At 43.9% G+C, this 25,310-nt stretch overlaps 1 protein-coding gene across 1 annotated transcript in view; it reads right to left on the bottom strand.

Moving 5' to 3' along the window:
• TMEM100 (transmembrane protein 100) overlaps positions 1–16,240 on the bottom strand; it is a 96,000-nt gene extending 79,760 nt beyond the window's left edge. The window contains exon 1 of the mRNA XM_077257591.1: positions 16,134–16,240. The gene's annotated coding sequence lies outside the window, so the exon portion shown is untranslated. The remainder of the gene's footprint in view (positions 1–16,133) is intronic.
• Between the last annotated feature and the right edge of the window lie 9,070 nt (positions 16,241–25,310).

Consider the following 25,310-nt stretch of genomic DNA (forward strand, 5'->3'; position numbering starts at 1 on the left):
ACACCAATCAGAGCGCAGAGACACGCTGTGACTTGCAAGTGACCACCCTGCACATGCTCATTCTGTCCCTCTGTGCGCCGTGCTGGGCCTTGTGGTGCCACAGAAGCCTGTGATGAAATCTTAATATAAGGGGTGCACTCCTGTATCAATGATGTTTTAAGCAGGGTGCAAAACCTGGTCTGTAAAAAACTTCAAACAATATGAGAAAAAAGACTAGACCAATAACAGTATGCACACCTATGGTTAATGCATATTATGGTTATGCTGTATTGTATTATGCATATCGGGGTGAGTGCTATTGGTTTTATATTTAGGCCTTTTTAAAAGGTTTTATCTTCTGTTTGTCTTGTTGAGGTGTAAATAAAATTGTTTATTTTTTTGCATTAACCATAGGTGTGCATACCGTTATTGGTCTAGTCTTTTTTCTCATATTGTTACAGAAGCCTGTGATATCACAATTGCTGCTGCTGCCTGTGCCTGCTCCTGCTGAAAAAAAGAGAGTAGAGTTCCTGATCCCAGATCCTTGCCTGATCTCTTCTAATCCACCACAATCCCCCTCTCCCTCCTTTTTCCCACCTTTCCTCCCCCCTAAGTATACCATAGTAATTGTCATCTACTACGGTATTTTTTACTGAATTGAGTTTGTGTCAACACAGAAAAAAAAAATCATCTCTGTGTCAGTCCCACAGCCGCCGAGCACTAGTCATTGACCCACATCCTTGATTAACTTTCGTTTGTTGCTTTTTTATTTTATCTTTTCTTTTCTAAACAAAAAGTTTACATCAAGCACACTCACACACACAAAGACAACATATATGTAAAAAAAAATGTCCAGCTCATCCCAATCACTCTATTCAGCAGAGGAGGCATTCGCCTTCCATGCCTCTGACAATGATAGTGAGGGAGAGGATCCCACCTTTCTCCTCCTTATCATTTTCGTCAAGTGATGCTGAACCGCCAAGCAGACGCACCAGAAGAGAAACTAAACCAGTGCCCATTGACTCCATATGGACCTCATCCCCGAATACTATGAGTCATTAATTAATGATTTTGTGGCACAATCAGGAATTAAATTTGACTCCACCAGCCTCACTGAAATGTTTTTTTTCAGACTTTTTCTCTGAGGATTTTGTAAACTTCATGGTGGGACAAACAAATTTGTACGCCCAGCAATTTTTGGCACAAAACTGCTCTTTATCACTTTCTAACTGGACTCCTGTAGATGCAGTCAAAATTATGACATTTTGGGTCCTGGTCCTTCATATGGGGATACTGAAGAAGCCAGAACTTATTATTTGAGTGTTGACATTTTGTGTAACCCTCCACTGTTCCGAATAGCCACAGCCCATAAACATTTTGAGGCCATCCAAAAATTTAAAAAAGGCCATCCAAAAATTCTTGCATTTTATTGATAATGCACAGTGTCCTCCCCAAGATGACCCAAACTTTGACCATCTTTTCAAAATTCAGCTGGTCATAGAGCACTTCAGCAACAAGTTTGCTGAGGTGTACATACCCCAAAGGGACATCTGTGTGGATGAGTCCCTAATACATTTCAAGGGGAGGCTCAAATTCTGACATTTCCAGCCCACTAAGAGGGCCAGGTATGGATTTAAGCTGTACAAACTGTGTTAGAGTACCTCAGGGTACACCCATAAGTTTAGGGTTTATGAAGAGGAAGACTCCAGGATTGAACCCATTGAATGCCTACTGTCCTGGTAGTGAGTGGGAAAATTGTGTGGTATTGTGTGGTATTTGGTGCACCCACTGCTGGATCAAGGTTATCATCAATGTAAATAACTTTTATACCAGCATCCCACTCTTCAAGTCTCTCTCTTACCGCAGTCCGCAAGAATCAGAGAGGCCTTCCTAAGACGCTAATTGGATAGCTGCTCAGGAAGGGTGAGAGCAGAGCCCAATGTAGCTACAACATGCTGGTGGTCAAGTACAAGAACAAGAGGGATTTCTTATTCTTGACCACCATACATGGTGATGGCAGCACCTTCAGCACTATTCAAGGTACCTCTATACAGGTCCACAAACCACACTGTGTACTGGGGTGTAACAAGTACTGTACATGGGGGAGTTGATCTCTCTGATCAAGTCCTCCAGCCATACAGTGCCATGAGAAAGGTAAAATAAGCTGGCTTGTGCACATTGTACAGATGGCAATCCATAACACTTTTGTGCTGTCACAATGTGCAGGCCATACCTGTGTGTCATACCTTCAGTTCCAGGAGGTATTGATGAAGGCCCTAATCTTTGGAGATCAGGAAGAAGTGGGCCCCAGTACTTCCGGAACTGAAGGTGCTTGTACCAGGCCAATATTTCCCCGGTGAGGTCCCTCAAACCTCAAAAAAGGAAGGTTACAAAAGAGGTGCCGAGTGTGTTTACAGAAGGGGTATACGCAAGGACACCAGTTATTAATGTGACACCTGCCCCAACAAACCTGGCCTGTGTATAAAAGAATGCTTCAGACTGTACCACACATCCATGGACTACTAAATTAATTTCTGACTTTGCACAACTCACGAACTGTATGTCAACCTGACGTACACTACGCAACTCACGTATACCAATCCTGCGAACACTACACAACTCACGTATGCCAATCTGACGTACACAACATAACTCACGTATACCAACCTGATGCACTTTACACAACTAATGTATGCCACTACATTATAAAATTCACATACCAGTAAACAGTAGATCAGTTCCAATATGAGGTCACTTGTGGGGCATTTCCACTGTTAAGGTGTATCAGGGGCTCTGCAAACGCGACATGACGCTCACAGACCTTTACATGAAAATGTCACTCCTTCCCTTCTGAGCACTGATGTGCATCCAAATGATAATTTTCTCCCACAGATTTTGAGGTCCAGTTTCTCCTGTTACCCTTGTGAAAATAATTTTTTGGGCTAAAATAACACTTTTGTGGAAAAAAATGTGAATTTGTTGATTTTCACAACTCAACGTTATAACTTTCTGTGAAGCATTTGGGGATTCAAGGTGCTCATCATGCATCGAGATAAATTTCTTGAGGTGTCTAGTTTCCAAAATGGGGTCACTTGTGGGGGATTTTCACTGTTTAGGCACATCAGAGGCTCTATAAATGTGACAAGACGCCCGCAGACCATTACTTCAAAGTCTGCAATCCAAAATGTTATTCCTTCCCCTCCGAGCCCTGATGTGTGCCCAAACAGTAGTTTTCTCCCACATATGGGCTATCAACATACTCAGGAGAAATTGAACAACAGATTTTGAGATGCATTTTCTCCTGTTATCCTTGTGAAAATAATTTTTTAAGCTAAAATAACACTTTTGCGGAAAATATGTGATTTTTTTTTTCACAACTCAACGTTATAGCTTTTTGTGAAGCTCCTGGGGGTACAAGGTGCTCACCACAGATCTAGATAAGTTTCTTGAGGGGCATAGTTTCCAACATGGGGCCACTTGTTGTTTTTTTCACTTCTTGAATATGGTTTTGTGGACCTTGAGGGGTGCAGTTTTTTGAAATGGTGGCACTTTTGGGTATTTTCTGTCATATAGACCCCTCAAAGTCACTTCAAATGTAAGGTGATGTGCTCCCTAAATAAAAAGATATTTAATAAATAACATTTATCACATGTCTACTTTATATCAGCATTATTTTTTAAACATAATTTTTGTGTTAGGAAGTTGGAAGGGTTTAAAAGTTTATCAACAATTTTTGATTTTTCCAACAAAATTTTGAAAACAAATTTTTCACATTTTGAAGGCCTCTACATGAAAGAAAATACCAAAAAGTGGCATCATTTTAAAAGCTGCACTCCTCAAAGTGTGCAAACACCCATTCAGTAAGTTTATTAACCCTTCAAGTGCTTCACAGGAATTAAAGAAAAAGTATAAATTTTACTTTTCCACAAAAATGTTGCTTTAGCCTGAAATATAGCATTTTCACAAGGATAACAGGAGAAAATAAACTATACAATTTGTTGTACAATTTCTCTTGAGTACACTGATACCCCAAATGAAGTGGAAAACTACTGTTTGGGCACATGGCAGAGCTCTAAAGGGAAGGAGCACCTTTTGAGCGTTGGAATGCAAAATTGTCCTACAAGTGACCCCAATGTGGAAACTTCACCCCTCAAGGAACTTATCTCGATGTGTGATGAACACCTTGAACCAACAGGTGCTTCACAGAATTTTATAAAGTTGAGCCATGAAAATAAAAAATCTAAATTTTTCCCACAAAAATGTTGCTTTAGCACAAAATTTGTTATTTTTACAAGGCTAAAGGGAAAAAATTGACCCCATAATTTGATGTGCAATTTCTCCTCAGTAAGTCGATACACCACGTGGTGGAAAACTACTGCTTGGACGCAGCAGGACTCAGACGGGAAGGGGCACCAATTTGACATTTGGAATGCAAAATTGGCTGGAATCAGTAGCAGACACCATGTCTTGTTTGCAGAGTCCCTGATTTATCCAAACAGTGGAAACCTCCAACAAGTTACTCCATTGTGGAAGCTACACCCATCAAAAACTTAATTCTAGGTGTGGTGAGCACCTGGAACCCACATATGCTTTACAGAATTTTATAAGTTTGAGCCATGAAAATGAAAAAACACATTTTTCCCACAAAAATGTTGATTTGCCCCCAAATTTTCATTTTCACAAGGGTAACAGGAGAAAATAGACCATACATTTTGTTGTACAATTTCTCCTGAGTACAATGATACTCCATATGTGATGAAAAACTATTGTTTGGGCACAATGCAGGACTTGGAAGAGAAGGAGTGCCAATGAATTTTGGAGCACAATTTTGGCTGGAATAGATGGCGGATGCCATGTCACATTTGAAGAGCTCTTGACATGCCAAAACAGTAGAAATTTCTCACAAGTGACCTCATTTTGGAAACTATACCTCTTGAGGAATTTATCTAGGGGTGGAGTGAACATTTCTAGCCTTTAGGCAATTCATAGAATTGGGCTGAGTCAAAGGAAAATTACAATTCTTTTCAACTAAAATGTTGCTTTGGCTCCAAATTTTACATTTTCAAAAGGGATAATAGGAGGAAATGAACAGTACAGTTTGTTAAGCAATTTCTCCTGAATGTGCCACTACCCCACATGTGGTTGAAAAACTACTTTTGATGAACATTACACAGCTCAGAAGGGGAGGTGTCATGGGGTGGGGATAATTATCTCCTTACTCAGGGAGGTCCCCAATCTTGGGCTTTCTTGCTGCCCCCTAATGCCCCTGAACGGATGTCAGTGGATAGGTTTTTTGAGGCTTTAGGACTTATCTATGATGAACCGGACCGTGTCAGGGTGGCAGAGGACACTATCATGGGCCTTGCTCGGGGAAAGCTCTCAGTCGAGTGGTTTTGCTTGGAGTTTAAATGATGGTCTCTGGAAGTGTCCTGGAACGACTCTGCACACAGTTGCCAGATACGGAGAGGACTGTCTGATCATCTGAAGCACGCTCTGGCTCTCCATCCAAATCCTATTTTCTTGGAGGAGGCTATGACTAAGGCCATCTGGATGGATTGAAGGCTGCGGGAAAGGGCTGTTATACAGCGGGAAGTTCTTCTATTCCTGAGTAATCCCGACATTACACCACATTCTGAGCCCATGGAGGTGGGGACCACCACTGTCAAAAAAAAGGAGAAGAGACGTCGACGGGAAGGGAGACTTTGCTTCTACTGCGTTAGTCCGGGACACTGGAAAAAGGACTGTCCCTCCTGTCCTCCGATCCCCAAGGTGACGGGAAACACCTAAATCTGGGTAATTTTCGAGGAGGCTGCCCAGACTTTCAGATACCTTTTTCCTCATTGCTTAAGTTACAGTTGGAAGTGGAACTTTATGTTTAAATCTATTGTATTCCCACTTTAGCTTCTTTGGACTGTGGATCATCTTTGAACATGATTGACTCTGATTTGGTGGCCAAATGTAAGTAATGGACAGTTAGGTTGGGAACTCCCATCAATATTGTGGCCATTGATAAAACTTCTCTTACCAAGAATTCTGTCATTAAGAACGGATTACATGCTTTGTTATAGACAATATTCCTGCTGCATTGGTGTTGGGGTTCCCCTGGTCACAGGCACATAAGCCGGTCATCAACTGGGAAGCCCGGGACATTGTTAATTGGGGTCCCAATTGTTCTAAGGGATGTCTTCTTAATGTATCTGTGTCATCCATCAGTCTGAAAAGTATTCCGGAGTACCTAAAGGAATTGGAGGATGTGTTCTCCAGAAAGGAGGCTGAGGTTTTACCACCACACCACCCATTCGATTGTGCTGTGGATCTCATTCCTGGTGCCAAATTGCCCAAGGCCCATTGATATAATCTCTCCGGCATTGAGCGGGCTGCTATGAAGGAGTATATCTCTGAGAGCCTTCATAAAGGGCACATTCGGCCTTCTGCTTCTCCGGTGGCGGGATTCTTCTTTGTTAAAAAGAAAGATGGTGGTTTACACCCATGCTTCGATTTTCGAGAATTGAATAAAATCACTGTAAGGAATGCTTACCCCCTCCCACTCATTCCTAATTTGTACAATTAATTGTTTGAGGCCAGATGGTTCTCTACATTAGACATTAAGGGGAGCTTATAATCTTATCCGTATGCGGGAGCGGATGAGTGGAAAACTGCTTTTCTCACCTCTGAGGGTTTGTTTGAGAACTTGGTGATGCCCTTTGGTCTGACTAATGTGCTAGTGGTATTTCATATTTTATTAATCATGTTTTTACTTCATTTCATTGGGCACTTCATGGTAGTTTATCTGGATGATATCCTCATATATTCTGCTGATAAACAGAACCACTCGGGTCACCTCCGTGCAGTCCTCCAGATGCTCAGGGAGAACTCACTTTGCTAAACTGGAGAAGTGTACGTTTTTTGTTCAAGAATTGTACTTTCTGTGGTTCATTTTGTCCACAGAGGAGTTTCATATGGACCCTAGAAAAGTACAGGCTATTGTGGATTGGGTCCAATCCAGAGATCTCAAAGGTCTGCAGCGGTTTCAGGGTTTTGCCAATTACTATACAAAATTCATCAAGGGGTTTTCTCAGGTGGTCAAACCCCTCACTGATTTAACTCGTAAGGGGGCTGATATAAAAAATTGGTCCGTTACAGCTTTGGGGGCGTTTTCTTCTTTGAAGGAATGTTTTATATCTGCCCCGTGTTGATTCAGCCTGATCTATCTTAACTGTTTATTGTGGAGGTGGATGCCTCGGGGGGGCAGTGTTGTCCCAGGGGCCCACCACGTTAACCAGCTTAAGACTCTGTGCCTTCATTTCTAAAAAAAAAAATGTTCCCCTGCTATTGGCCATTAAATTGGCTTTTGAAGAATGGAGGCATTTTTTGGAGGGGACTGTCCATCGTATCACAGTCATTATGGACCACAAGAACCTGTCAGACATTGAGTCCGCCAAACATTTAACTCTGAGACAGGCGAGGTGGTCACTTTTTTTTTCTAGATTTCAGTTTTCTATCATTTTCAGTCCTGGGTCCAAGAATGTGAAGGCTGATGCTTTGTCTCGCAGCTTGGATCCAATATCACCTCCTGAACCTCCTTCCTCCATTCTTCAGCGTGGAGTGGTGGTGGCTGGAGTTTCTTCGACTTTGGAGCAGGACATTCGTGAGGCCCAGTCTCTGGCTCCTCCATCTGTGCCAGATAATACATTTTTTGTGCCGGTCCAGTATTGGTTAAGGTTGCTGCGTGAGTTCCACAACACGGCTCTGGGTGGGCATCCTGGTATCTCGGCCACACGTAAAGCCATTGCTAGGCTGTTTTGGTGGCCCTCGTTGGCTTCTGATGTTGCTGTATTTGTGTCCTCCTGTGAAATATGTGCTTGCGCAAAAACCTCCCATAACCGGCTGGCCGGGGAATTGGCGCCTTTGCCAATTACAGATAGACCTTGGACTCATCTGTCCATGGATTTTATCACCGATCTTCCCCTTTCTAATGGCAAAACTGTGATTTGGGTAGTAGTGGATAGGTTCAGTAAACAAGCACATTTTATACCATTGACTGGACTGCCTAATGCTGTGACTCTTTCTACTCTGTTCACTGAGCATGTGGTGTGATTGCATGGTGTACCTATGAGTGTGATGTCTGATAGAGGGGTGCAGTTTGTGTCAAAATTCTGGAGGGTTTTTTGTAAAAGGTTGGGTATCAGTCTGACCTTTTCATCAGCATATCATCCTGAGACAAACGGTCACACTGAAAGGACCAATCAGTCTTTGGAGCAGATTTTGTGGTGTCTTGCCACATCTAGACAGGATAATTGGTGCTCGTCATTACCCATGGCAGAATTTGCTTTTAATAATCATGTCAATCAGTCCACTGGTACTTCTCCGTTCTTTTGCAACTATGGTTTTCACCCTCACTTTGGTGAGTTTTCCCTGCTGGATTTGGGGTGTCCAGGGGCTGATTCAGCCATTTAGTGGTTGGGGGAGGTCTGGAGGGAGGTCAGTATAAATTTTTTGCAGATAAACGATGGTTGGTGGGGCCGGTACTCCAGGTGGGGGATAAGGTATGGTTATCCACCAAGATTATAAGGTTGAGGATTCCTTCTGCTAAACTGGGTCCCAAGTTTATTGGTCCTTTTGAAATTTTGTAGGTGGTTAATTCTGTTGCCTTTCATTTGCACTTGCCTCCGTCACTGCGGATCCCAAATGTGTTCTATAAGGCTCTTTTGAGGCCCTTTGGGTCTTCTTCAGGTAGCCTCCTTTGCATCTGCCACCTGTTGTGGATGGCCAGGCCGAGTTTGAGGTGGAACAGGTTGTGGATTCTCGGATGCTCCACCGTTCACTTCAGTACATGGTCCATTGGAAGGGGTACAGCCCTGAGGACCCGTCGTGGACGCTGGCACGTTCGGTCCATGCTGACAGGTTGGTCAGGGCCTTTCACGTTCATTATCCAGGGAAACCTGGGGGTCCCATGGCCCCCCATTGAGAGAGGGGTACTGTCATGATCCAGGCTCGGGTTTGTTTCTTGCTATGCTCTCCCCGTTCTGGTAATGCAGGGGTTAACTTTCCTCTGCCTCATTCTGGGATCTGTTTGGCTATTTCTGCCTGCTACTGTCTGCAGGCAGTGTGAGTTATAGTTCCTGCCCAGGTTTGAGTGGCTAACCCCGTTACTCCCTGATTTGTTCTCTGCCTGTTTGCTTAGTCCCTGTGTTTCCCACTCCTGCTACCCAGGTGGACTTAGTGTTTGATCCCCGTGCTCTGACCTCTTGGTATCTGACCCGGCTTGACCTCTGTCTCACGTCTCTGGCATTCCTGTTCCTGTCTGGCTTTTGACTTCTCTGGCTTGCATCTGACTACGTTTGTTGCTGTTTCCTCTGGTACTGTGTTTCCTGACCATTACTGACTCGGCTTGTCTGACCACTCTCTTGTCACCTTGTGGCATCTGCGCTGCCACACTGTGGTGCTACACTGAAAGCACAACCATTCTTCCTCCACCAGGTCCCCCTGGTGGAGGCTGCACATACTGCGCTGCAGCAGCATTACAGAAGGAGCACCGTACTAGAGTTCAGACTTTGCTGGAATGGTTGAGGATGCCATGTCACATTGGCAGAACCCCTGATCAGAACAGCAGAATCACCATAAGTGACCCCATTTTACAAACTTCACGTCTCAATGAATTTATCTAGGGGTGCAGTGAACATGTTCACACCACATGTGCTTTACAGAATTTTATATCATTGGGTGGTGAAGAAAGAATTACATTGTTACCACTAAAATATTGTTTTAGCCACAAATTATAAATTTTTATTAGGGCTAATAGGAAAAAATTGACTTCACAGTTTGTTGTGCAATTCCTCCTGAGTGCACCAATACCTTACATGTAACCGGGAACTTTTTTAAGGCACAGTGGAAAATTCAGAAGGGAAGGATTATAGTGCAGAATTTACTGGTATGGTTTGCGAAAGCCATGACTCACTGGAAGAGTCCCTGAACAGCAGAATCACCTCGTAAATGACTTATTTTACAAACTACACCTCTCAATTAATTCATCTAGGTGTGCAGTGATCATGTTGCCTCCATGGGTGTGTCACAGAATTTTATATCATTGAGCAGTGAAGAAAAAATAATTACATTTTATCACATTTCCAAGCAATAAATTTTTTTGTATTTTTTTCTGACAAAGAAAAATGGTCAAAATTTAAAAAAAACCCTAGTACTTTCAGACCTCAAATAATGCAAAGAAAACAAGTTCATAATCATTTAGAAACAACAATACTAATGTTTTAACCCAGGAAGAGTTCAGAAATCAATATTTTGTGGAACAACCATGATTTTTAATCACAGCTTTCTTGGCATGCTTTCCACCAGTCTTTCACTTTCTGGTGCAAAAACTTAAGCAGTTCTTCTTTGTTTGATGGCTATTTGGCTAAGGACGATTAAAGAAAACCCCGCAAGGGATTTTATTTTTGGAGTGAACTACAGGATGGTAGTGGTGTGGTTCACTCCTTCCAGGCAGGTCTTATAAGTGGCCCACGGCCACAGATTCCATTTAAAAACCCTGCAGCAAAGGTTTGGGTGTCAGTGTGTGTTTGCACACTGTAGAGCAGGTTGGCTCTGCAATATCTGGCTGGTGTGAAGTAAACACAAAGCCAAGGGAAGCAAAACGCCTGTCGCCCCTCAGCGTGACATGGTGGTGCAGTCGCCCATGACAACCGATCTCTGATACAGACTGTTTTGACGCCCCAGCTACGATCCGGAGGATGTCGTTGTCTTTCAGTTTGTGAGTTTTTGGACAATAAAGACATTTGCGTTGAACTTTACTGGGTCACTGCCTCATTACTGCACGGTGTGAACACTGCCGCATTACAGTATACTGTATATATTGTATATTGTATATATATATTCAAATGTGAGGTTTTCTCTGTGTAAATAATTGTATGTGGCTATGTATCTGCATTCCTTTGCATGTATGATTGTGGTTTTACATTATCATTTATGCTGTAGCTTTTTCTACCTGGCGGCCAGAGTTTGAGCAATATGACAGTATGTTTGGAAAGTACTCAATGTACATGCTCATTATGTCAATAGCATGTATTGCCAGATGGAGACCAGAATAGTTATTTTGTCCTCTGTCTGGCCAATAAGCATAACACACCATATAGCTTTATAATAGTGCAGTAGATGACTTTATATCACCTAACAGTATCCTGTAAATGAACCCCAGTAATATCCACAATACCCTTTAGATAACAGACATCCCTCATTAACACTCTGTGTCTGGAAGCTCAAGTGATGTCAATGTACAAATACAGAGTCCCCTCACAGGAGCTCCCCAAGGTACCCCAGAAAGACAGAAATACTTTTTCCTTCAATACTAAACATTGTGTACAGTCAATTTTTTTCTAAATAGTTAATTTTACCCTTAAAGGGAACCTGCCATGCAATTCATGCTGACCACGGGCGGCATGAATCAGAGCCTGACTGTGTGATTGCAGTCAGGTATATTTTTTCCGAAACAATGCAGAGCTTAAGAGAAAACATAGCTTAAAGGCCTGCTTCTGCCCACATCACACTAGATGAAAGATTGTTCACATTTGTACCAGTAAATCAACTGGATTCATGCTGAGAGAAGCTAGCCAGACATGGCAGTGGATAGCTAATCTATTTTATGGTCACTGTTCAGTTCTGTAAAGCACCAATTCCAGCATTTTATTAATTTCACTGCCAGAGTGGTATCACTAATGTAAGAAAACATAGAAACATACTAACCAGCCGCTTTCTTTTGCTCTTCTCAGCACCGCTCCAAGCTCGACTGTCCATCTTGTGACCGCGACTTCTGACTGACCAAAATTCAGAGGTAACGGTCACAAGCTTTCAGTGTAAGTTTATGGGAGCCTCGTTCTGGCTCTCATAGACTTACACTGAAAAGTGACCTCCAGCTCATTCAGCAAACACTGCAACAATCTGGCAAACCTCACAATCTACAAAAGAACATGTCCAGTGGCAGTGGATTTGCGCAGTTGCAGAACAGTACAGCTCTGTAAACTTTATAGTGATGGGTACTGCAGATGCACCCATTTTGATTTGAATAGAGGCGAATGTGCAGGTCCCAGTCATGGACACTATACATTTGATGGAGCTGTACTTTTCTCCTCCACAACTGAGCACTTATGGCCACCGCTGGTCCTGGTAGAAGTAGATTGGAGGTTGCTGATCATCAGGGGGTCACACTTGCATTGATCTGGTTTTGATGATCTATCCTAAAGATAGGCCATCAATATTAAAGTACTGAATAGCCTCTATAAATGTCCTGCCCTACTGACAGGTCATCCACTGAGGTGGAGTCTGTGCAGGAAATGGCAGAGTATGGCCATTCAGTAGGGTTACTTCACACATACAGCCGCAGTATATCAAATTGCACGTCTAAGAATATATCAAGTTAACAATTGCTCCATCTGCGCCAAGTTCTTGCACCGGGGCCCTCCAGTGTCAGTGTCCGCCTCTGCTTTTGCGGTATACGCCCAGTTGTTTGATTGAAAAATTTGTATTTTGATTACAGGGGGGCATAACTTTGGAACAGAGGGGTACAAAAGAAAAACACTGTTCCTCAATCTGTAGAGCCAATTGGTGGAGATCTTTAATTGAATGTAGGCCAGATGTTGACTACATCGCTTACCTATTAACATATATAACATTATTTTGCAAGAATATAACAATTTTGCATCATCTTCCTATTTCAGGAATTGCCCTTCTCCAGTACATGCCATGATCACTCTTTTAATCTCATTTGGATATCCTGCCCTAGAATATGTAATCTCATTTTGTCTGACCTTTAAAGGGTGTAGTCTATCCTGAGTTCAACCTGCAATCCTATTGACAAACCTCAGCTAAAGTTACACTTTTCATGTCCAGAAAAACATATTGAAAGACTTAAAAAGAAATATGAAGTGGGACTAAATCAGAGATTCCAGCTGGCGGCTGATCATTTCCTGAATGGTAACACTATGTCATGTGTTACATATACAGTCATCTTACTCATCTTACATCAACTAATCATTTCATTCTGTTACACGGCCCCTTGTCTATAAATGAGCGAGTATCATGCAGAAAAGTTTATTCGAGTACATGCAAATACCCAAATGTACTAAAAAGGTATAAAAGTATAAAACGTATTTAGGAATGCACAGCCTTTTGTTTGCTTTATTTTACAAATCCCACTAGTTATGTAAGATACACTCCAAACATCTAGATTTCAGACATATGGTATCCTTAGATGAGCATATATTCACGCACCACGTACAAATGACAAGTTCTACTATAAAACAGCTTTGTAACTAAAGTCAAAAAAATGTGAAATACAATACAAAATCTGATGCCACCTGCTGGACACACGTGGCACTTTACCATGTGGATCATTTTGGGCTTTGAATTTTTTAGACTGGTATTTCCCTTTTCTTTTGCTGCTTATATAAAATAAAAACTAAGGATTCATAAGTGGAATATAGTGGGATTCTGCATAAAAATATAATGTAAAATATACATTGTTTCACCTTTTGAGTCAATAGCTGATGTAGACAACTGTATAGGTATAAAGTAGTATATATCTGACACACACACCTTGCAGTATACAGTATGTCAATTTGATGTCCCTACTATTAGCAGGGCAATTAAAAAGAAAAGCTTTGGCTCTGCATTATTTGTTAAATCTAGGGAGGGCTCACGTTTTTTTAATGGGTGTCACGTAAAGCTTCATTTTTCCTGCAGCTTTGGTGCCAGGAAAATGCTGGCTTCCTCCCTTGGCAATAACAGTTAATTAATGGGGGCCAGCTGCTATGTCCCCTACAATCAGTTTGCTGTCAGAGATATGAGACCTGTGATTTGCTGATAAAGAACTGCCAACATGTGAAAAAATATTACAGTTCGGCAGTATTTGCTAGCAGCGCTCTATACCTTGAATACTCTGTAACAGCTTAGATACAGAAATAATAATGCACATTTTAGGTTGAGACTTATGCACTCATTCACTGAAATTTTTGAGTTTGGTGCCAAAGTCAGACCCCACTCTGACATATATATTTTTTTGCAGATTATTGGTACAAAAAGCCAAAATGTGTGAAAGCAACCTATGGATAGACTGTTTCTGTGTGCTATTAAGAAAAAGGAAACGTGTTTTAGGTCTAAACTTAAATTACAGCTTCAATCTACAGTCATAATCCTGCTGTTAGTCATTGGAAACTGTCAACATTGCCAGCCAAATTCCTCAATCTACGTGACATCCTGTGTAGTAGAGTCGCAAAGGCCAATTGCATTGCGTGATTATTGTGAGAGAGTGTTTGTAAAAATGCTCATTTCCCAATAACTGTACTGTCTAAACACCTGATAAATGAGCAAAATGCTTGTTCGTCGGGTGAAATGATCTTCTGTGCTGAATAAAAGATCATTGTTCTCGGAAGCACATTCTCCTGTGTAAACATGACTTGCGCTGCCGAGAACAATGACAGCCTATGTGCACTGAGCTGACCAGCATCATGCTGTGTTAAAGAACCCTTATTCTCCCCTGCAGCACATGACATCTCACAATGCAAGTCAACAGACGAGCTCTGTACAGACACTTTGAGATATCAAAGAGCTCTTGTCCTGGAGTCGGAGGTAAACTATACAGTCAGAGGTCACACTGATGACTTTTACCTGACCTTGGTACAGATTCGAATAGTCAAAACACAGATTTTCATTTAGTTTGAGCCTACAATAACCATCCAGTCATAACGTTTCATCCTCGTGGCATTGCAAGGGTGTCATTTGATCTACATTTCACTGCTATTTGCATTGTGAGTTCGAGGTTTCCATTGGTAGGAATTTCCTTTGGAAAGCTCTGGCAGACATATACAATTAACATATGTCAATGAGTGGGCTATAATATTTTTCATTTAACATATACGTCATAAAAAGCACATGATGCATACAGTATGTTAGATGGATGAGAAATATGACATACAGCTGTGCTACTCTATTCCATACAGGTATAAAAAACAAAGACCAAAAGAACAATCTTTTCGCCTACGTCTGGTGAATCAGACCCACTTAACGTATGTTCTGGGAGCCTTCTTGGTAAACGTAGGTTGCTAACACAGGATGAGAACAGTTTGAGATATTATAAAGTCTTTTCAATTTGTTTTATAAATACCAATAATTACAAGAGAGCACTGCATAAATTTGTATTCTCTACAACAGGAGTGCCCAACCTGTAGCATGGGATCCACATGTGGTTCGCGAGCCCATGTTTTGTGGCTCGCGGCTGTCTTCCACCCTGGTGCATTAGCACCAGTTCCAGCAAACAGTTATGAAGAGCGGGACTCCATACTTTGTGGCTGGCCCTGCACAGAAGAGCAAATCTGGAAGCGCATAAACTGGAGGGTGGAGGGGGGCAGAGGGAAGATAAGTATGGTAATGCTGGAGATAAGATGACATTTCCAGGCAGAGGGCTGCTTGAAGCAAGATGCAATAGTGGTGAGGTGACTGATGCGAGAATACTGAATGTGGATAAGGTGAGAACTCATGGATGTGAGTATCCTGACTATAAGGAAGGGAAGGAATGGGGTATAAAGTCTCAGTGCTCTTTCAGTGGGGAAACTTTTGCTGTCATTTTACCAATAATGGAGAGCTTTCGGTGTCACTACTGGGAGCAGAGAATAGGACTAGATGTGGCTCGAGATCATCTTTGAGAGATGAATTTAGCTCTCAAGGTAAATAAGTTTGGGCTCCACAGCTCTATAAATGTAACCCCTAAAAAGTGCCCACAAGCTCCAATTTCAGGAGCCGCTGTATTTGTACAATGAATACATGAACATGAATCGCATGAACTGAGACTGACAAAATGATGAGCTATCAAAGACCCCATCACTACAGACCCAAGAGAAAATTAACTACAGTACACACTTCACATTAGAAACCAGGACATTATTGAGCCAAACAATTACTGAGAAATCCCACTGACTTCAGGTCCTGTCAGGGTCCAATAAATATACAAGACTGGCTGAAGGAACTACCACCTCCAATTGCTAATCCAATACTAAATAATCAATTTTATAGAAATTACGAACCTCACTTGTGGAAATTGCACATTGATTTTGTGTATTAAATATATCGAATTAGTATACAATAGTCAGCAGTACCTTGACGCTCTGCATGTGTTCTTTGTTTTTCAGTCCATGAATGGTTTTGTATGTGGCTTAAGCTGATGTGTACCTCTTCTCATCAGTAAAGCCTCTGCTCCAAAGTTGCCTTCAAGTTTCCTAATGAATAACACAGAGAAGATTGCAGGAAAGGCAGATGTCACTGCTCCCTTTTCTCTGTGTACGACCACTTGCTGGAAGTAACATCAGCCTGGAAGGAAACATTTGGAAAGTTGTCTCCATCCACGTACAACTCTTTGATGATTCTTGGGTGTGGAGAGGGAAATAGGAGAATTTGCCAAACCAAATTAAGATCTGAACTCTATTGTTTGTTTTCCAATCAGGTTCTTTTAGAAATCACTAGACAGACACATTCTGCTGTTACCTTACTGTTCAAAGAGTTATTTTTTCCTATGAAAACTAGACTGTTCTCAGTCTCCTATTTGTTTAGTTACATTGAATATACAGGAAGGTCTCATTGTTGTCCCTGGAGGAGGACTTCCTTGAAGAGAATTAATCTGCAATGAAGGATGGTCTCTGAGCTACAAAACTCCCATCATTCCTGTATACTTGCACTTTTTTTTAAAGTACTTAGTAATCCAGGGAAGGGCATATGTACAATATATAAGTGTGCAAGGTACATTGCTGTTAGCATGAGTGTAAACCTGCATACCTCTACACTACTAAATCTTTGTACAGCATAGGCATCACCTCTAAGACATAGCAAATACTATACTACTATTTTCATTCACTTACTGGAAGCCAATGACAAAAACAAATGAAACTATTATATTATATAAAATTCTGCTAAACTTCTCTATGGTCACTGTCTAACCAACGCATAGTGGTAGCATTTTAGGGCACAATGTCTAAACACCTAGTGATGGTGACACCATAGTGATCCAATAGCCATAGGAAATTCACCTGCATGACTGCTGATTGAAGATGGCCTAAGGCCAGGGCTGGTGTTAGGGGCAGGCAGATTAGGCATTTGCCTAGGGACCCCGCTACCTCAGGGGCCCCTTGCGAGTTGCGGGCCGCTAATAGCTGCAAACCACGTGTCCACTATGGGGCCTGTGAGTCAGGGGGGCCCGGCGCCAGTGCTGGCTCCCCACCCCACATTCCACTGTATCAGCATCATAGATGCTGCTACATAGCACAGAAGAGGAAAAAAGAGCACAAAAAGTCCCAAATAAAATCCAGATAATAATTTATTCAAAAATGCAAGTATCACAAAGTAACCAGAAAAAGATCAAAATAGACAAAGTGAAATAGTTGACTTAACAGGTATAAAACTCAGGAGCAGCCTATATCACGGTGGATGGGGGACACATAATACCAATCCCACAATCATTATAAGAAATACTATCCCATAAGATAAAGTCACTGGTAGGAAATGTCAAAGTGCTCAACACTACATTAATGCATCTTCTAAAGTAGTATATCCATAGAAATCAAAATCCCAATATTTAAAAATGCTGCTGTAGAGAATTTACAAAACCGTAAAGCAACCAAATGAGTCACAGTAGTATTAAACCAATGGTCAGATATATATCCCTGTAAGATGAATTCACATTACTAGGGATGTCAAAAAGTATCCTCACCCATAGTCTCCACTGCTGACACCTGAGTAATGCAGGCCCAACGCGCGTTTCGCGTGGGCTTCCTCGGGGGACACTTCATCACGTGCCATGCTGTGCAGGGCAGTGGAGCTGCAGAGACGCACTGCAGACACGGGAGCAGCGGGGGAACAGAGAGATGTAAATATTCTATTATATATGTATATACACTCACCGGCCACTTTATTAGGTACACCATGCTAGTAACGGGTTGGACCCCCTTTTGCCTTCAGAACTGCCTCAATTCTTCGTGGCATAGATTCAACAAGGTGCTGGAAGCATTCCTCAGAGATTTTGGTCCATATTGACATGATGGCATCACACAGTTGCCGCAGATTTGTCGGCTGCACATCCCAAAGATGCTCCATACAAGGCAGGATGGATCCATGCTTTCATGTTGTTTACGCCAAATTCTGACCCTACCATCCGAATGTCGCAGCAGAAATCGAGACTCATCAGACCAAGCAACGTTTTTCCAATCTTCTACTGTCCAATTTCGATGAGCTTGTACAAATTGTAGCCTCAGTTTCCTGTTCTTAGCTGAAAGGAGTGGTACCCGGTGTGGTCTTCTGCTGCTGTAGCCCATCTGCCTCAAAGTTCGACGCACTGTGCATTCAGAGATGCTCTTAGGCCTACCTTGGTTGTAACGGGTGGCGATTTGAGTCACTGTTGCCTTTCTATCAGCTCGAACCAGTCTGCCCATTCTCCTCTGACCTCTGGCATCAACAAGGCATTTCCGCCCACAGAACTGCCGCTCACTGGATTTTTTTTCTTTTTCGGACCATTCTCTGTAAACCCTAGAGATGGTTGTGCATGAAAATCCCAGTAGATCAGCAGTTTCTGAAATACTCAGACCAGCCCTTCTGGCACCAACAATCATGCCACGTTCAAAGGCACTCAAATCACCTTTCTTCCCCATACTGATGCTCGGTTTGAACTGCAGGAGATTGTCTTGACCATGTCTACATGCCTAAATGCAGTGAGTTGCCGCCATGTGATTGGCTGATTAGAAATTAAGTGTTAACAAGAAGTTGGACAGGTGTACCTAATAAAGTGGCCAGTGAGTGTATATATATATATATATATATATATATATATATATATATATATATATACACACACAGTGGGTTCGGAAAGTATTCAGACCCCTTTAACTTTTTCACTCTGTTTCATTGCAGCCATTTGGTAAATTCAAAAAAGTTCTTTTTTTTCACATTAATGTACACTCTGCACCCCATCTTGACTGAAAAAAAAAACAGAAATGAAGACATTTTTACAAATTTAATAAAAAAGAAAGCTGAAATATCACATGGTCATAAGTATTCAGACCCTTTGCTCAGACACTCATATTTAAGTCACATGTTGTACATGTCCTTGTGACCAAATGAGAATCATGAGGTCAAAGAAACTGGCCAAGGAGCTCAGAGACAAAATTGTGGCAAAGCACAGATCTGGCCAAGGTTACAAAATTTCTACAGTACTGAAGGTTCCTAAGAGCACAATGGCCTCCATAATCCTTAATTGGAAGATGTTTGGGACCCCCAGAAGTCATCCTAGACCTGGCCATCCAGTCAAACTGAGCCTTGGTGAGAGAGGCAAAGAAGAACCCCAAGATCACTGTGGCTGAGCTCCATGAGATGAAGTAGGGAGATGGGAGAAAGTTCCTCAACATCAAATATCACTGCAGCCCTCCACCAGTTGGGCCTTTATGGCAGAGTTGCCCGACAGAAGCCTCTCTTCAGTGCAAGACATATGAAAGCCCACATAGAGTTTGCTAAAAAAAACACATGAAGGACTCCCAGACTGTCAGAAATAAGATTCTCTGGTCTGATGAGATGAAGATAGACCTTTTTGGTGATAATTCTAAGCGGTATGTGTGGAGAAAACCAGGCACTGCTCATCACCTGCCCAATACAATCCCAACAGTGAAACATGGTGGTGGCAGCATCATGCTATGGGGGTATTTCTCAGCTGCAGGGACAGGATGACTGGTTGTCATTGAAGGAAAAGGACAGGCTGGAGCGAGTCGCCCCACCCTCCCCACAGGCGGCGTACATGGAAGCCGGCATGACAAGGGGTTTGGAGAAGGGTAGGGGGTGGGGTTATCTAAGGGGGAGGAGTTTGCAAGAGAAGGGGTTTATAGGAAATTGGGGGGTGGGGTTAGTCACTCTGGAGGCCATTGAACAGGACATCCCTACTCACCGAAGATGAGTTCCGTTGACCAGGTGCTGGAACGGCTGCGGTGAACCAGCCTTCCAGCTGGTTGGAGTCCCAGTTGTCTGGTATCCTGGGCGGAGGCAGCGGGGGTCCCCTGGCGGGCGATACAGGGGAGCGGTGTTCTTGGTGGGTCAGGCCTTCAGAACGTTTATCTCCCAACCTGCCTTAAGCATCTCAGCGGCAGCGCAGGAGCCCCTCCAGGGACCCTCCGGACCGAGTTCCTGCCCGAAAAAGCCTCAGCAGTGCTCAGTCCAGGAGAAATCTGCAAGCTGCGATGGGGCCTGCGGCGGTAGACAGGCCTTCCTCTCCCGTGCTCTGGGGGGTGGGGCCTGAGCGCGCCGGATCTACCATCGCCCCATGTGATGTTGCGGCGGGTCACCATGGTGATGTCCTGGCCAGGCGGCCTGCTTTATCCGCCAGAAGCAGACAGTGGGGGAGTTCTTCAGATGCTATGGCAGGCAGCGCCCCAGGCGCCCCGGGGCTGTTTGACCTGGCTGTGGATTCCAGATCTTTTTCCTCACCTTCTGCCAGGACTGGACTGTATCGTCGGTGAGGATCAGATGGGAGTGGAGAAGACGGTGGGCCTGTGTCCGGGGGCCCCCTATCAGGTTGCATCAGTGGCTGATGGCTCGGCATTGGTGAACCCTGCATTGACCGGGACATCGAGATCTTCCTCGGGAAATGGACCTCAGTTCCAGGAGGGTCCTAGGATTGGATTGGGGTTGAGAGACGGCTGGACAAGTGCGACATCTGCGACGGGGGGGGATCACAGCTCCCCTGCAGCCTGGTGAGCATGAGTCTGTGTTTCGTTTGTTACTGGCGTTTTCACTGTCTCTTTCAGTTGGTGTTAATTGGGCTGTGGGATCTGTAGGTCAGGGTGAGGGAGTTGGAGTTCGGTCCAATTCAGGGATTCAAGGGGTAGGTGAGCTTTTGTCTAATGTTCGAGAACTTTTGACACGGTTGGGGGGCGTTGGGTCTGGGCCGTCTCCTTTAGCGGCTTTGGTGGGACCTTCGGATTTGGGTCTCAGGTTGTCGGGTTAGCGGTTCTGTGGTGCAGGATAGGTCGTCAGAGTCGGTATCAGTATCTGTGCAGACTGAGGAGGAGAAAGATGGGATTTGTTTGGATGATAAGGTGCATGGTGAAGTGTATGTTTGTTTTGAAGGGCCATTGGGGGCTCACTTGAAGAAGGAAGTGTGTGAGAAGATTTGGAAAGATGAGTATGTGGAGATTTTTTCCATTCAACCGTTGGAGAAATTTAATTTGGATAAGAATAAGAAGGAAGACGGTAAGAAGGAGGATGGGGAAAAACGGAGATGGCATCTTATTCCTCAGACTTTTGTGAATTGGCTTCAGGCTTTTGCAATTCTGGCAAGCGTAATTAGCAAGAAGGCTCCTGAAAATTGTTCCGCCTTATTTTGCTATATGGACTCAATAGGTGAGGCTCATATGGCCTATGGTGGCCAAGCGTGGCTCCGTTACAATGAGCAGTGTAGACAGGGGAAGGCGGTTTGGCCCATGATTTGGTGGGATCAGAAGTACATAGGTTTGTGGTTGCGCCTTGTGGCTCCAACTAAATTTGGTAATTCCTTTCAAAGCGGGGCCGGAAATTCCGGCCAGTCAGCTTCGCAAGGCAGTTCTTCTGGTACTGGGGGTCAGTCAGGACAAACTGGAGGTTTCAAACATGGCGTACGCTGCCAGTTTAACGAAGGCCAGTGCAAGTTTGGAACCACTTGCAAAGTTCAAGCACATGTGCTCGCATTGTAATGATTCTTCCCATGGCGCCGCCAGATGTTTTAAGAAAAAAGGGAAGCCAGAGGGTAGTTCGAAAGAGGGCGATGCCGGTGAGGCTGGACGCGATGGTCCCCTATCTAAATAGATTACCCGATAGGGATAAAGTGCAGCTGCTGTTGGCGGGTTTCTGGGATGGTTTTCGTATACCTGCCTCCCCCTTTCGTAATACCTCAGGTTTTGAAAAACCTTAGATCGGCCGAGTTACATGCGGTTGTTGTATCTGAGAAATTGAACTGAGGTTTCTTTAGGTAGGATGTCTGGCCCCTTTTCTATTCCTCCGTTGGAAGATTTGGTTGTGTCGTCTTTAGGCGTGGTTCCGAAGAAGGAACCAAACAAGTTTAGGCTGATACAGCATCTGTCTTATCCTCGGGGTAGGTCCGTGAATGATGGGATAGACCCGGAGCTTAGTTCCGTGGTCTAAACATCTTTTGATGAGGCGGCACGATGGGTGTGTAGTTGCGGCAGGGGTGCGTTGTTGGCTAAGACTGATATTGAGTCCGCTTTTCGGTTGTTACCGGTTCACCACGATAGCGTGAGGTTGTTATTGGAACGGGGCGTTTTACATTGATAGATGTTTGCCAATGGGTTGCTCGTTGACATACGCATATTTTGAAGCTTTTACTTCTTTTCTCGAATGGGTGGTCTGGGATGTGTCTGGTTTGGATTCCGTGATACATTATTTGGATGACTTCCTGTGCATTGGGCCGGGTCAGTCTCAGCGTTGTGAAATCATTTTAAAGAGGGTTGCCTGGATAGCTGAGCATTTTCGTGTCCCATTGGCGCCGGGAAAAACAGAGAGTCCCTGTACGAGCCTCTCTTTTTTAGGTATTGCTATTGATTCGGTTAAATGGAAGTTCAGGTTACCTGAGGAAAAGGTGACAGGATTGAGGTGTGAAGTGGCTCGAGCAAGACGCTTGAAGAAGTTGCCTCTGCGTGAAGTTCAGTCACTTCTTGGGAAACTGAATTTTGCATGCAGGATTATCCCAATGGGGTCTTTTCACGAAGGCTGGCCAGTGTTATGGCGGGGGTTAAGGCCCCACATCATTTTGTTCGAATATCGTGTGAGCACAAGGCCGACTTGGAAGTTTGGGACCGTTTTTTGGCATGTTACAACGGTCGATCGTTGTTGATGGAGGAAGTGGTGGGTAACGTGGATTTGGATCTTTTCACTGATGCTTCTGGTGGTGTTGGTTTTGGGGCCTTTTTCGGTGGCCGGTGGTGTGCCGCTAGATGGCGTGAGGAATGGTTTGTAGCTGGGTTGGTGAAGAATATTACTTTGATGGAGATTTTTCCAATCCTGGTTGTGGTCCATCTGTGCAAAGGTGATTTTCAAAACAAACAGGTCCGCTTTAACTGTGACAACATGGCTGTTGTCTGTGCCATCAACAGTCTAACGACATCTTCACCTCCAGTTATTAGGGTCCTTCGACAGTTGGTTTAGTGTTGCTTGTCCATTAATGCACATTTTACGGCATCTCATGTGCCTGGAGTTAAAAATTCCATTGCCGACTCTTTCTCTTGTTTTCAGTGGGAGCATTTCCAGTCGCTGGCTTTGGACGTGGAGGAGCGGGGTCTGGAATGCCCGCCGGAGCTTTGGAGCATAGTATCTGGGCTGCAGAACCTTTGATTCAGGCATCGTTGGCTCCCAGCACGTGGTCTGCTTATCGGTCAGCATGGTGTTCTTGGGAGACTTGGCTGGTGTCATGCGGTGCTACTGACGCTGGTGACGACCAGGTGGGAGCTTTGTTGTTGTGGTTGAGGCGTGGGGCCGATGAAGGTTGGTCGGCGGCGAAGGTCGATAGAATTAAAGCGGCTTTGGCTTTTTTTTTGGCTTCGGGGTGTTAGGGATTTGACGAAGGTATTTTTGGTGAAACAAGCGGTTAAGGGGGTTTAGAAGATTGGGGAATCGGGGGGATCGCAGGCGCCCGGTTTCTTTTGGTGTGTTGGAGCTGTTAGGTGCGCGTTTGGAGGAAATCTTTGCATCTAGTTTCTAAGTGGCCCTTTTTGTTTGGCTTTTTCCCTTGCCTTTTTTGCTGCTTTGAGGGTTGGGGAGATTGTGTCTCCTACTACTTGCAGGCAAGGGGGGCTGTGGGCTAGGGACGTGTTGGTCATTGGGGGCCATTTGCAATTTTGGATTCGGAGGTCTAAGACGGACCAAGCGGGTAAGGGTAAAAAGGTGGTGTTGGGTGCGGTCCCAGGTTCTGCCATGTGTCCGATTCTTTGTTGGCGGGCTTTCAATAGTTTCCAGCAGCGGAGAAATGGGCCTTCATTGTGTCATGGGGATGGGTCCTTTCTTTCTAGATTCCAGTTTGTCGCGGTTTTTCGGCAAACACTGTCGGCTCTAGGTCTCGACTCTTCTCGGTTTGCATCCCATTCTTTTCGTATCGGGGCAGCGACTGAGGCAGCGTTGAGAGGTTTGGCTCCTGAAGTGGTGTAGAGGATTGGGAGATGGGAGTCTGTCCGTTACAGAAGTTACATTAGACCCTGAAGGGTGTGTTTCTTATGGGCTATAATTTCTGTTTTGTCTGTGTGGATTCTAAGTTGTTTATGTTTTTCTAGGTTCCAATTCTCTGTTGGTTTGGATTGTCGGACATTCCTACGTTTATTGGGGTGCGAAGCGTGCAGACATTTGGCATGACGGAAGACAACTTGTTTTTCCAGGGAGGTGGCCGTCATCAGGTGGTTGGGTTTTAGGGGTTTGAATTGGAACAGTGTTTTGCTGGAGGTACATAATGGGGTTCGGTTAGACAGGCCTCCTGACATTTTGGTGTTGCATGTTGGGGGGAACGATTTTGGCGTTCGCCCGGTTTGCAAGTTAATAATGGATATTAAGCATGATTTGCTCAAGTTATGGGTTTCTTTTCATGAGATGGTTATAGTGTGGTCGAATATCATTCCACGGAAGTGTTGGAGGCATGCCAGATTGGTGGTCAAGATTAATAAAGCTTGTATTAAGTTAAATCGGGCTGTATCTGGTTTTGTAGTCAGGAATGAGGGCCTAGCGGTTCGTCATGTGGATTTGGAGAATGGGGTGAAGAATTTCTTCTGGGAGATGGCGTGCATTTGAACGTGGTGGGCATTAATTTGTGGGCCCTCGGGTTACAGAATGGCATTGAGAGAGCCATTGCGGTTCAGGGTCGGGGGTCTTGGGTAGTTGAGGTGGTCAAGTACCCTCGTTGTGGCGGAGGGTGCTAAATTGGCCTGGGGGATCCCTCGGGATATGGATTCTTCAGTTGGTATAAAATTTTGGTTACGGGTCTGGTGATTTGGGGGAATTTGGCAACGGTGGCCAGATTCCCAAGATGTAAGTGGACAATGGTAACCCTTCGGGGTATTTTGGTGCTCTTGAGCCAGTGGGGTAACGGCTGAGAGTAAATTATGGTTGTTTATGTCCACAAATTTTTCTCGTATGGTTAACACCAGATTTTGAGCTTCAAGGACCCTCCCCAGCTTATATTACTGTTACATGTTTTGTACATTTTAGAATAAAGTCTGCTGTGGCCAATTGTTATCCAATTCCGGAGTCCTGTCGTTACGTTGTTGATGGGG

Source organism: Ranitomeya variabilis, chromosome 4 (assembly GCF_051348905.1).
Source record: "Ranitomeya variabilis isolate aRanVar5 chromosome 4, aRanVar5.hap1, whole genome shotgun sequence".
Classification (NCBI taxonomy): Eukaryota; Metazoa; Chordata; class Amphibia; order Anura; family Dendrobatidae; genus Ranitomeya; species Ranitomeya variabilis.